This window comes from Falco biarmicus, chromosome 6 (assembly GCF_023638135.1).
Source record: "Falco biarmicus isolate bFalBia1 chromosome 6, bFalBia1.pri, whole genome shotgun sequence".
Taxonomy (NCBI): Eukaryota; Metazoa; Chordata; class Aves; order Falconiformes; family Falconidae; genus Falco; species Falco biarmicus.
In genome coordinates this window covers 27,368,814-27,382,237 of record NC_079293.1, presented here as the reverse complement: position 1 = coordinate 27,382,237, position 13,424 = coordinate 27,368,814, and the positions used below count along the sequence as shown (strand labels likewise).

General features: G+C 40.0%; 1 long non-coding RNA gene across 2 annotated transcripts in view; it reads left to right on the top strand.

Annotated features, from left to right (window-relative positions):
- Positions 1-13,030, top strand: part of LOC130151915 (uncharacterized) — a 46,823-nt gene extending 33,793 nt beyond the window's left edge. For both annotated transcript variants that reach the window (XR_008822799.1, XR_008822800.1), the window contains one exon: positions 12,682-13,030. This is a non-coding gene — a long non-coding RNA (uncharacterized LOC130151915). The remainder of the gene's footprint in view (positions 1-12,681) is intronic.
- The last annotated feature ends 394 nt before the right edge of the window (positions 13,031-13,424 follow it).

The following is a 13,424-nucleotide window of genomic DNA, read 5'->3' as shown; positions in this document are numbered from 1 at the left end:
ATAGCTTTTGTAGCTTATCTCTATGGACTGGTTGCCAGAAAATGCTGGATTTTTCTTCTGCAACACTTTGTTAGATACTGATGAAACTCTCATGGAGTTTAGGGTCTTCTGTATATAAATATAGCACTTCTGTCTGCCTCATTGTCTCTGTATGTGATTTAAATTATTTAAACGGTGTCAGTTAAATAATAAGGCAATTATTTTTTTTTTATTTTGATATCCAAGAACTTATAAAACCACGGAATCCTGTTTCAAATGGAATTATACTCTTTAGAAAATCTCATCTCATCTTTCAGTCAAATCACAGGCTTCTGTACCCCTCCCTCCCTTTCATCACTAGCAGTAAATGCGTGATCCAAGCCAACAGTCCTCATTTCAGTGGAGCTGCCTTCCTGATCAGCTCCCATTTATCCCATCTTTAATGACTCACCAGCACAGCCAGTCACCGTTCCAGTCATCTTAGGATGGCAGCCCAGGCAGGTACAGCCATCAGGCAGGCTCGTGAATTGGAAACGGCCAGTTTTGTTCATGATGAACTACTACAACCTAAGTTACGCTGTGGAATAGCACTCTCCAGCCCAGCTCAGTCTCATTTCACTGACAGCCTGTGCACGGGGGTCGTTTCTGCTGGTCTGCCCGTCTTCCTCACCTTGGTCTGCACAACTAAACGAGGAAGTATGGAGCTAGGCTGCTTTAAAACGGGGAAAGAAGAATGTGAAACAAAACAAAGTGTTAAGGACGAGTTGAATGGAGCCTGTAACACTCCCGATGTCCTGGTTGTGAATATTTTTTGAACATAAATTTAGGCCTTTCATTAAAGTTTACAGAAATGGCATATAGGTAGTTGTTCAATGAGACATCAGGGATTTGATTTAAAAGGAATTGCAGTGATTTTAAAGATTGTGGATCAGGTTTTGAACGTGACTTTGGGTAGCTTATATTAATTTGTTTTACTCTTCCCCTTTGATGGCAAACTAGCTGTCTTAAGGTAGCCTCTCCTGGGTGTACAAAATTGCAGACCGCATCTCCTTTGCAGACAATGTATCCTCGAGCATAAGGGAGCTGAATCCAGTTCAGAGTGATTCCTCTTGAGATGTAAACAATTGTACTTCCTTCTCTCTCTTGCACTGAACAACTTCACTGTGTCAACATCAGCTACACCTACCATGCCTGTCTCTTGTGGTTATCTTTGAATAGTCCACTGCTCAGGGATTCGGAAGAAGTTTTCATTACTAGTGTATATCTAGCATATTTCAGTTAAAGGACACATCATAGTTCTCATTTCAAAAGTCAGCTCCCAGGTTGCTCCTCTGCAAAACACGCACTGGACAGAGATTTTCTAGTCTGGTTGGATAATTTTGGTCTATATTTATGGTATTCTTTAATGAAGGAACAACAAAATATCTGGTCTTTCGGTGTATGCGCATCACTTCCATTAACGAGAACAGAGGTTACATATGTGCTGAAGATGAGAATGAAGCTCTCAGACTGTACATGCTTGTGCCTGAGGCCAAGCCTTGGGGCCTGACAAATCAGCCTGGCTTTCTGGTCTCTTCTGATCCCAGGGGACTTAATGTAACTTGTCTACACGTAGGGAATGGGAAAAGACAGGAATGAAAGGTCTTGTGCTTTGCCAGAAAAGAAGTATTCAGCAGTAACTCAAACATAGGAACTGAGATTAAAATTGATGGAGTGCTTAATGCCACAGAAAAAACACTGTTAATGAAATGAAAAATTGTTTTCAGTTTTATGCAGAACAAATGCACTAAGGAGGGCATTGACAAATATTTGTACATCAGGAATCATACATGTTGTGAAAGGAAGACAAACTACCCAATTGTTTCTTTTTTTTATGAATGGGAAACTGAGTCATGGAGATATGATTTACTTGAGATCTCTCTTTTTCTCTCTTGCACACACACAGATACAGACAGAAATGCTAAAGGAGAATGGGAGGTTTCTTAATTTTTGACTCCTGTGTAATTTTTCTACACACACTCTAAATTTTTGAACTGGACTTCTCAGATTCCCATATCTATAAAAATGCCATCCACAGGACGGCTGCTAATAGAATCTGCCAAGTCTGTATCAGTCATTTAACCTACCAGCTGTGAGGAGCACCTATAGCATCTCCACCCTCACCTTTTTGCCTGCTCTTCATTGTCCTTGTCAGCCTTTTTCCTCTGAGAAGAACTTCTACTGGAAATTGTATCTTTATGCAGTGGTCTCAAAGGCTACCCTACCTACAGACTAAATGAAACAGTTTAATGTCTAGCCCTTGTTCTTATTGGGGAACAAGGTAGAAAACATTGTATTTGAATTTGGACATAGATGACAAGTGTCTGAGTAGTTTTGAACGAAAGGGAAATATTAGCTGTTTTCCACATTTCCCCACAGTTGCCTCTCTGAATTGACACTGAGGCATTGCTGCCTTCATTATCTCTCTCACTCTGTTAGATCATGAATGTAATTTATTTCATGTTAGTAATATGTTAGTAACAATGTTAGAGCATGTTAGTAAAAAAACCAAAAACACAAAAAGCTTGATCAAGTTATTTTGTAGTTTGCTGCAAATTCAGATGTATAGGGCAACAATGTAATTTTTCAATTTGTAAGAAACCCTAAGTCTGTCTCACTTAAAATGTTTTGCTGTCATTTTTTATTTTCCAGTTTCTTGTTTTCTTTTCTTACCTTTATTGTTCTGATGACTGAACAGAAATGGAACAACTTCAGAAATGTCCTCTATGAGATTAACAACACAGTTTTGCTAATATGTGAAATTAGGAGAAATTTTTGAAATAAAAGGGGGTCCTTCCAAGGTAAGTTTATTATTTGTTGCCAGGATGCACAGAGGGGCATTTAGGCAGGAAGAACTACATGGTTTCCGGATTACATTGTCTTCTTTAAAAGAAGACATAATGGTCCTTTGCCACTTATAGGGATTGCTATCTGTGCCTTTCAAAAATAAAACAAACAAAAATCTGTTCAAAACACTAAAATATATGTTGCTGTATTTTCCCTGTATCACAGAAAATCAGTTTTTCAGATCTAGAAGTTCCTCATATCTAGAGCTGCCTAAAGTGATGATGATTTCAGACATGTTTCTTAGTTGACTCCATGTAGCCAAATCTCTGATCTATATAAAGTCTAGATGATGGCATAGGCAGTCTTGTAAGACTGGACTGATTCACTATTTCTTTGTCTAAACAGGTGTTCCTGATACCTATAGCTGCTACTTGTGGCTCATACATTCCAGTGAATTGTCACATACCCAGCTGGGGATCAGCCATAGGTGGTGCTAGGGCTTACTTAGCCAATGCATGTGGTCAAGATGGATGTGGAATGAGAGGATATATGGTAGGACAGCTAATAAAACTATTGAAGCACCTTTAACAGTCTATTTAACAGTGTATAACAGTAACAGGGAAATTGTGGGTGGAGATGGAGTAGTCCCAGTACTGAAAACCTGAAGACCTTATTATCTTGACTGTGCATTTTGACTTTGGGTATGGCTGACAGATCAATATTGAAGAGCAGATACTTTCTCCATATACTCAGTATAGAATTATTAGAGTTAGAGGAGTGGTGAGCCATACATTTAATCTTGTTTTGGCTTTTCCCCATCTCCGTCTAAATAGATAACTGAACATTTTAAGAGAAGACTATAACAAATGATGTACAATGAGCCTTTTAGCAATTCTGGAGAAAACAATTCAAGTGAAAAAGTATCAAACTGTGATTTGTGAAGTTTTTACGTATGTTCCGCAGATACCTAAATCATGTAAATAATGATTTTAAATACTAATGTATTTAGTAATTTTGTTTGAAAAATCAGTGATGTTTTTCTCTTGACTTGTAATAATTTGTATGCAAAAAAAAAGAATATAATCGGAACCTAAATGTTAAATTCTGTGGACTGCTGGATTCTTTTTATGCCAGTGCTTCTTTGCATTGGTTTTACAATGTGAAGTGGACGCAAGGTAAGAAGGATTTGGAATGTGCTGTTAGAATGGGATAAAGAAGCCTGAGGGTAATTAAATTAAGCCAGTATTTTGGGGTCAACTCTCAATTAAGGGAGCTTCAGTTTCCTGTACAGCATCCTTCCACTTGCCATATATAAAAGAAAACCCTAAAGATATTGTGTTATATTGTGCATTTTATTATTATATCTTGTTTATTTATGTATTTATTCTATATAATTGTCTAATACTAACTTTCAATATTAGTTATATAATATGCAATTGTTACAATAAAATATTGATATTGTGTTATACAATATAGCATGTATCACAGCATATAATTATTTAATATCCCAGACGCCCGACAAAACAACATTAAGTCAGATTTTTACCACTGTAAACCTACTACAGCAGGAAGGTTTGTCTGAAATCTGGCTGAAACATTATGTCCTGTAAAGAAAACTGTTTCACCAAGGAATCCGTGAGCTACAATTGTAAATTTTTGCACTTGTAGGACACTTCAAGGAGATAGGATCTGGACCACAGCCTTCACTGGTAATGGGCAGAGCAGCTGGGAAGGGGACAAATCAAAGAGGTTTTGCAGTATGGGATCAGGAGGATTGCAACAGCTGGGGAGGGTCAGGCAGGTTATGACATTTGGGGGAACTGTTGGGTAGGGAGCTCTTCAGTGAGGAAGGATGAGAGTTATGGCAGCTGGAACTGAGTTGGCGTTGAGACATGATCAGGAGGAATTGGGAACAGTATAGCATCTGGAAGCTGATCAGGCAAGGGGCTCATATCATCTGGGGGATCAGGAAGTACACAACAGCTGGGAAGGGTCAAGCAAATACCCAACACACGTGGAATTGAACAGCAGGGCCTGGTGCCACATACGGCTTCTCACATTGCTTTTTTATGTATTGCCGCTCTCTACCTTTCTGTAAATATCCCTTAACTCATGTTCAAAATGTGTCTTTGTGCGAAAACACGGAGGCAGAAATAAACAATATGAATTTCTAAGAAAAAAAATATGTGGATAGCCCTTCCCAACCACAAGGTGGCTTCCCAAAGTCCATGTAATTCTAATTATTGGCTAGCGAAAGATTTCCTTCTTCAACCCTATTGCACCCACTGCCCTACTAACTGAAGATTTTTATGAAGTTTTTTCCAGAAACTCAGTTGGTTAGAGGACATTAACTTTCTCCTCCAGTGGGAGCTCAGCATGCAAGGGTTCAGGTTTTGTTGATATTGCTCGGTGATTTCCTGACAGACACTGCTGGTGTAGGAAGAACAGCACTCATGTGTCCTGCTTGGCTTACACCAGCTCTGGTTGAACTGGTGTTTTTTCTGTTACTCAACAATTATTTTACTTAGTGCTTTCCCTGTCTCAGATGTTTCTCTTGTCTATTGTGCTATCAGATACCACAGATGTAATTGTACATTTTGCATTTTTTTCCTAGAGAGTCCACTTCGTATCTGAGGTTTATTATTTCTTACAGTCACGTCCTTCACCCATGCCATGGCTGTCCAGGTCCTGTCTTTTTGTCCATTAATTTTAAAAGTGAGATCTTTATGAATAAATAGCCATATCTCCTTACTCTCTATAGCTTTAGCTTCCTCTTTTTGTCATTTCTTTATGACCTTTGCTGACATTCCTAGAAGACAAGTCTCTTTCATTGTGCTGCCTTGTATCTGCAAACAAGTGTTTTGTTTCATGCTACATTTTCATTGTAAGCTCATTTTTCAGGGACCATTTTTTAATTCTGATTTAGGTAAGTGCCTAGCATGATGCAGTCCTTCACAATAGGTCTCACAGGTACTAACAAGAATAATAAATGCTAGCAACGAGTTCTGTGAAAGCCCTGATTCTTTGCAGAGCTTTGACAAAGTGGGAAATGATGTCATATCCATCAGGCAGTTGTGACAAACACACTTAGGGTGGGAGGGTAAATTATTTTTCTACCTCTAGAAAAATCTGTAGTACTCTCTTGTGTTTTCCATAGCTGCTCATATTATTTTTTTCTTCTATAAGATCTTACTGCTTTCCAGACATGCTGTGCCTTGTCTTTGCCAATTGTTCCCATCTGTCCTGATGACATTGTGATGGAGGTTGAGTGTGTTGCTAAGCTTCTTAATAATGTCACAGTGTCATTTTGTGTTACCTCTGTCACTCTGCTGCTGTTACGCTAACTTGCCTTCCTTCATCACTTCTGTTTCACGACTCTCATACTCAGGGCAGTTTAAAAAAATGCCCTCTGGATTTAGGTTCTTCTCTTCTTTCCACCATATCTAATATCTCATCTGTTCTCTACAGCTGCTTTCTGTGTTCTGTATTTATTCCAGTCATATTCTATACGGTAGAAAGTGCTGCTTGTAGGACAGATTTTTTTAATTTCCCCTTGGCATTTAGTAACACCCTATTAAGTGGCTGTGTTTACACTACAGTTGTCAATGATCTTTTCCGGGTCCTCTGCTCATTAAGCAATAAATTCAACTTTCCTGGCTAGCAGTGTTTTGAACATTTCATGTGGCAATATGGAGCCAGTCCCACAGGGAATGGTTTCCTCTTACCAGACTGCTCCCTCCACGTGCTATACTCCCTGTTGGGTTTATCTAACTATGTCATCTCTATGAAGGATACTTGAAGCAAGCTGTTGCCTCTTTCTTAGTCACATGCAGGTTGCCAGGGAGCCTGGGGGACCCACCATCTGACATTCATAGCACTCAGCTTCTATCTGAATATGTTTGAGAATCCCACTGAAGCGTGGGATGACAAGTTCCCTCTTTCTTTTTGCAGAATTACTTCTCATCCACAATTAAGGTAATAAAATGTTTCTGCCAAACTGTTATTGTGTTAGCATTCAGATCACTATCAGTCACTGCAGAGGTATAAAAATGGCCTAGAAATAGTTTTCAAGGACATCTCATAAGTGACTTTGTTTTACATTAACCTCGGAGATCATGAAATCTGAAAAGCCCTGGTGACCTGAGTCACAGAGAATGTTCAGCAAAAGCAGCAATTACTTGGGCTTTCCTTGCCTGCCTCTGTATTCTGCTTCAACTTTGACCTAGGTAGATCACACCCAGGAGTGGGAAAATAATTCATTGCACGATCTGGTGCTTAACCTGCCTACTAAGATTGAGAACGAGGGTGCCAATTAGTGCCAGCTGTAACCATGCTTGGGGGATGTGAACCATCCACCAGGAGTTGGACCAGGACTACAGTTCATTTCAAAAATGAGTCTGAGCAGCCATCAGAAAGGTAACAATTTTCAGCCACACTTGAATTACGACAGACTTAGACTTAATTTGGTAGAACAGACACTACTAAGGGTACTGAGGGTTAACCCTAGGCAGAGAATGATCTCAGAGATAAAATGGAAACAAATACAGCAACAGAGAAACTTAATAAACATATTGTCTTTAAGCAAAAAGGGGTGGGGGTGGGGGGTGGGGGTGGGGGTGGGGAAAAAAAAGAAAAGCTAGACAAAGAGCCTAACAAAAAAGAGGGAGTGGGTTTACAGTCATGCTGGTGTATGGTGGAAGGGCAGAAAACAATAAACTATGTTAATTCTTGATATCCTGGAGGGAGAACAGAAATCATATAAATAGAAAAAATGTCATCATATAAAGTACGATCTTTTAGCACTGATAGGATCCAAACCCCAAATCTCAAACGCAGTGCTGAAGCATGTAGATTATTAGTAGATCTATGCCACCAAGTTTCCTCCCCTATACCCTTCTCCATGTCTGATCCTAGTTTCCACTTGTGTAACTTGGTGTCTTTTGCTCTCTACCTTGTTATACCCATCTACATCCCTGCTTAATTTTCATGAACAGCTTGTTCTTCCTTCCTTCATAATCTTTTACTCTGCACCATCACTAACATTAACTTTCATACTGATGACCCATCTCATGCCTTAGCTGTGTGTTGCTTGATTCAGCTCTTCATTCAACGTTCAGCTTTGGTACAACTCTGCATCTTGCCAAAGGGCCATTCACGTGACTCAGTCACAGAATCACAGAATGGTTTGGGTTGGAAGGGACCATAAAGATCACCTCCTTCCAACCCCCTGCCATGGGCAAGGACACTTTCCACTAGACCAGGTTGCTCAGAGCCCCATCCAGCCTGGCCTTGGACACTTCCAGGGATGGAGCATCCACAGCTTCTCTGGGCAACCTGTGCCAGCATCTCATCACCCTCACAGTAAAGAATTTCTTCCTAATCGCTGGTGTAAATCTATCCTCTTTCAGCTTAAAGCCATTCCCCCTTGTTTTATCACCACACACTCTTGTAAAAAGCCCCTCTCCAGCTCTCTTGCAGGCCCCTTTAGGCACTGACAGGCTGCTATAAGGTCTCCCCGGAGCCTTCTCTTCTCCAGGCTGAATAACCCCAGCTCTCTCAGCCTGTCCTCACAGGAGAGGTGCCCCAGCCCTCTGATCATCTTCATGGCCCTCCTCTGAACTCTGCTCTGACAGGCCCATGTCCCCTCCTTGGGGGCCCCAAAGCTGAACACAGTACTCCAGGTGGGGTCTCATGAGAGTGGAGTAGAGGGGGAGAATCATCTCCCTCCATGTGGTGGCCACGCTTCTTTTGATGCAGCCCAGGGTACGGTTGGCTTTCTGGGCTGCAAGTGTAAGCTGCAGGGCCATGTTGAGCTTCTCATCCACCAACACGCCCAAGTCTTTCTCCTCAGCACTGCTCTCACCTCAGTCTTCACATGTTGTTTCCTTTCTGGCCTCTCATCACATACAAGAGGCTATTTCAGAATTAATCAGCTTTGACCATCGCTTGGTCTTACCTCAGCACGACTCTTCCACCTTTCCACCCACACAATGTAAGGCTGCCTTTCATGGTTTCCAGTGCCATCAATATCGTTGCCCTCTCTTCAGCAGAAGTTAAGTGCAGACCTGTTAGTGTGCTATAGGTAAAGTAAGTTAGAAAGCATGAATTATGAACTGCTCAAGAAATAGCAGCTGTTGAGCTTGTGTGCACAGCGAGGTTTGACTGCTGCTGATCAATAAAAATCAGACTCAGTAACTATGCTACCAGAGAGACCATCTGTGGCTAGAGAGCCAGAAGCTTGCTGACCGGGATAGGCACTGCTGGCTTGGAGGAGGAGAGGGACAGACAGGTTATATTCATATAACCACCAAAAGAGGGACATATTTAACTATCAGCGAGTGCTAGCTGGCAATCTGTGGGCAACAGTACCCTACTGCCCTGCCTAGATCTCCGGGAGGAGGGGTCTGGAAAGCTGACAGTGGAATAGTGGCATGTCCCTTTGTTATGTTGTTAGTGTGATAAAGTAGCATGGCTAAAAAAATGAGGTTTATTACTAAAGAAATTTGATAGTAAGGGACCAGATGGGAGCAGAGGGACAGAACCTTCTGTCTTCTCTTTGAGAAACAAAGGTAATGATAGCTTCTCTGTTATTCTTCCTGTGAACCTTGTGTTAATGTCTCCTATTCAAAACAAATCAGCCTTGTCCCCATTTCCTTTCCCAGTTACTGCTCCACTTTGCATTTCACTCCTATGTATGCTGTGTCCTGTCATTCAATTTTTCTTCCCCAAGCCCAGCATGGACCAATTTCATTCAGTCAAAATTACTCTTGTCAAATTTCAAATGCACCCTTCTTAGCCAAATCTCATACTCAGTACTCTGTTCTCTCAACCTAGTCAGATGTCTTCGACATGATCAACTAACTATGCTCTTCTTAAATTCCCATCATCCCCTGGCTTGCAAGGTGTCAACACTTGCTGGATTTTCCTCTGACATTTCTGATAGTTCCTGTAGTCTTTCCTTTGATAGTTTCTTTTCATTGATTATCCCTAGAAAACTAAATCTTTTTCTCATTCTCCATTCCTTATATATTGCATCTCTGACTAACACATGCAAAACCAACTACTGTTTCTTTGCAGATGACTCACAGACAGAGCCCTCCTTCAGATTTCTCTCCTTTTCTACCAACAGAAAAATCTCAACTATTACACTACATCTTTGTGGATGCCATCAAGTCTATTTAAAGGTCAGCCTGAGTAGAAACCAAGTTCTAACTCTTTAACAATTCACATTTTTTCTTTCTTCATCACTGTGACATCGTCCTGCTTGTCACTGATATCACAGAACCATAGAATCACAGAACGGTTTGAGTTGGAAGGGACCTTAAAGATCACCTCCTTCCAACCATCCTGCCACAGGCAGGGACCTTCCACTAGACCGGGTTGCTCAGAGCCCCATCCAGCCTGGCCTTGGACACGTCCAGGGATGGGGCACCCACAGCTTCTCTGGGCAACCTGTGCCAGTGTCTTGCTCCCCTCACAGTAAAGAATTTCTTCCTAATCACTGGTGTAAATCTATTCTCTTTCAGCTTAAAGCCATTCCCCCTTGTCCTATTGCTACAGGCCCTACTAAAAAGTCTATAATTCAGTGTTGTTTTTCACTTGGGCCTCTCTCTGTGTCCTGCCATCTGGGGTATGGCTAGGGCTTGTGGATGCTCCTTTAAGGTATGTAAGGTGTGTTCTTTCTCATTCTTCCACACTGTGAAAACTTTTGTCCAGACACATTTCATTACACCCTCATTCCAAATTAATTCCAGCATCTTTAATGTCACTTAATAATAAATCACTTCAGAGATACATATTTGCCCTTCTGTATCTATCCTCTCATGCTGTAAAGATAGTTTCCACAGATTCTTGCTTTGACTGTGTCAAGGAGACTATGTATCATTTCAGTGGTTTCCCTTTTTCTTTTGAATCAATGACTCTCTTGATCTTCAAAGCACTTCACAAGTTCTCCTGACTCCATTGGTATTTGCTGGTGAGATGTTGATTTCCGGCATTAGTTAACACTTGATGTAAATTTCTGTCATGTCCTTGTTCAATTTTTTTTGTGTTTTCTCCTAAGGTACACGGAGGAAAAAACCCATAATGAACGACAGTACTATTTCCTTCTCCTCCTCCAAAACTTCTCTGTAAAATTTTCCCCTGCTGAAAATTGTATGGAAAACATAGGAATAGTTTGGCAGCTAGAGTGGGATACACCTCCTCAAATGTTAGTGCTTCTTATATAGAAGGTACATCTGAACTAGTCCTGACTCCCTCAGTAGTCAAGTCAGACAGGAGTCATGGATTTATATCATGCTTAAGTTTACATGCATCTCCCTACATTGCTGGTAAAGAGAAGCAAGCAGATAGTTCCTGTGCAGATATCATATGTATATGAAACGCATTAAGTATACCTAGGATTAGCTTCCGATGCTATTTTATTCTGCTGTTTTCTGTTATTTCCATTCAGGTACTTGTATTGTTTTTCCCTTGAGTTGTCAGCTCTGGAATAGCAACTTCCTTGTTTTCCATCTTTGCTCAGCCCATAATATACTATGGCTTACTTTCATAGTTCTTCCCAGGGATAATATACAAATGAGCCAGGGAGCTCAAATAGGTGACTCGACATGTTCATCCTTCCTATGAAGCACTTACAGAACTGCTCAGTACTTTCAGCTGTTCATGAATATGTCAGACACGTTTTCATGGGAAAAATATTAATGAAGCAAATTGTTGTTACTTTGGAGCATTTCTTTTGGCTTGACTAATATGGTAGGAAAATGTATCTGCTGATTTGATCCTAATAAATAAGCAAGTTAAGTGAAGAAGCAAATTATGCGGGAAAACCCCAGATTACTCAGACCACAATAGTCAATCTCATCAGCCTAAGAAACATTACATTCAGAAATAAGTGCTTTCCTATGTCTGAACGTGTCAGAGTCTGCTTTTTTACTAGAGTCACAGACAACTTCCTTAAAATAAAGAAGAGATAAGAGAGCAAAGAAGGAAATAAAAATAGTAAATTGTGCATGGTAAAAGAAAGGAAAATAACCACTCTTACACACAGAATAAGAAATAGCATGGCAATTTGTTTGGTCTGATACAGCAATTACTGTGCTAAATTAAATGCATTAACCAAATGCCCCGAGTGGCTGATGACATGTTGTAGTCAATTCAACATATGTGAGGTCTTCTCAATTGCACCAACATATTACATTTACACAAGTTGCATTTTGTGTCATTCTATATTGGAACCTGAGGGCTGTTTTTTCCCAACTAGAAACGGAGAGATGAGCAAAACACATCTACCATTTTACCAGCTAGCAGCATATACGTCCCAGAAACATACCATCCATCTGTCTTTCTTGTAATCTCACTGTGTCTGATATCAATTTGGGTAGATAAATAGTTATCTTGAAGTGTTTTTCCATACTCCCAGATGTGTGAATTTTTAATTAGCTCTAATAATTGCCCTTTCTATATTGTTTCTATGAACTATGATGTAAAGCATCTAATCTTTATAAATCACATCTGAAGTAAAAATTTCAAAATTCACTGACTATAGTGGGTTATATTTATTACAAGCTGAATTGCAGCTTTCTTGCTATAGACAGAAGTGCACCTGGGATAAAAACCTAGTCATACAGTGACTGTCACATCTAATGTTAAAAAATAAAAATATTAGGGCTGGAGACCTTTTGTAATGATTTGTCTTAGTAGGATCTGTAGCAACATGGTTGGCATTGCTAATCATACTAATTTGGGAATTAGTTCCTCAAGGAAAAAATGGGTATTTTCCCCAGAAAAAATACCTTCATCTTTCTACTTTGACCTTTAGCTTTCTCTCTTCAAGTAGTGTTCAATCAAATATTCTTTCTCCCTTCTCTGCTCCAGGCACATTTGGAAGATGTAGACTGCTGAGAAAGTGCTGAAGAATCACAACTTCACTGCATGGAGAGGTCCAAAGGTGCCTTGCAGGGACATCATCCATCCAGAGGATAGTTTTTAAAGCATTCCCCACTTGAAGATGATGAGGAAGAAAAGGTTAATAAAAGTAATAGGGATATGATGAGCTTTGCTTTAAGGTGTTCTAAAAGTTTCATGGCTTTCCTTGGAGTACTATATATTCACTGAAGGGGACAAGAATGTTTAGACCTTAGACTGACATTACATCATGTAGAAGCTTACACAGATGTACATAGAGGATTAAATATTTCTACAAAAATTTTCATCCATTTGACAATTCTTTCTCTATTCTTCTGTTTTTCTCCATCAGCTTTGTAAGGAGGGTGACATATGTCTTTCTTTTTTTAGTTACTTTTCATATTTTATTTTCCTGCAATAATTACCTTTATCCATTTACCTTCCATTGTCCATCTTCCCATTGCACTGAAAGCATGCCTCAGAAAAACAAGGACCTATCAGTTCCTTTGAAGGTCTAGTGGAATATAATTTCTTGGTTTGCACTGGCATTGCGTCCTGGCTCTCCTTCTTTTAATCTTATTACAAAAATATTATTATTGCAGAAGATTACAGTGAAAACTTAGGGAAAATACATTAAGGCTCCTGTGAACTCTAATGAAATGCCATTAAAGTTAATGCTGAAAATGCAATGGTGAATGGAATGGCGATAAGGA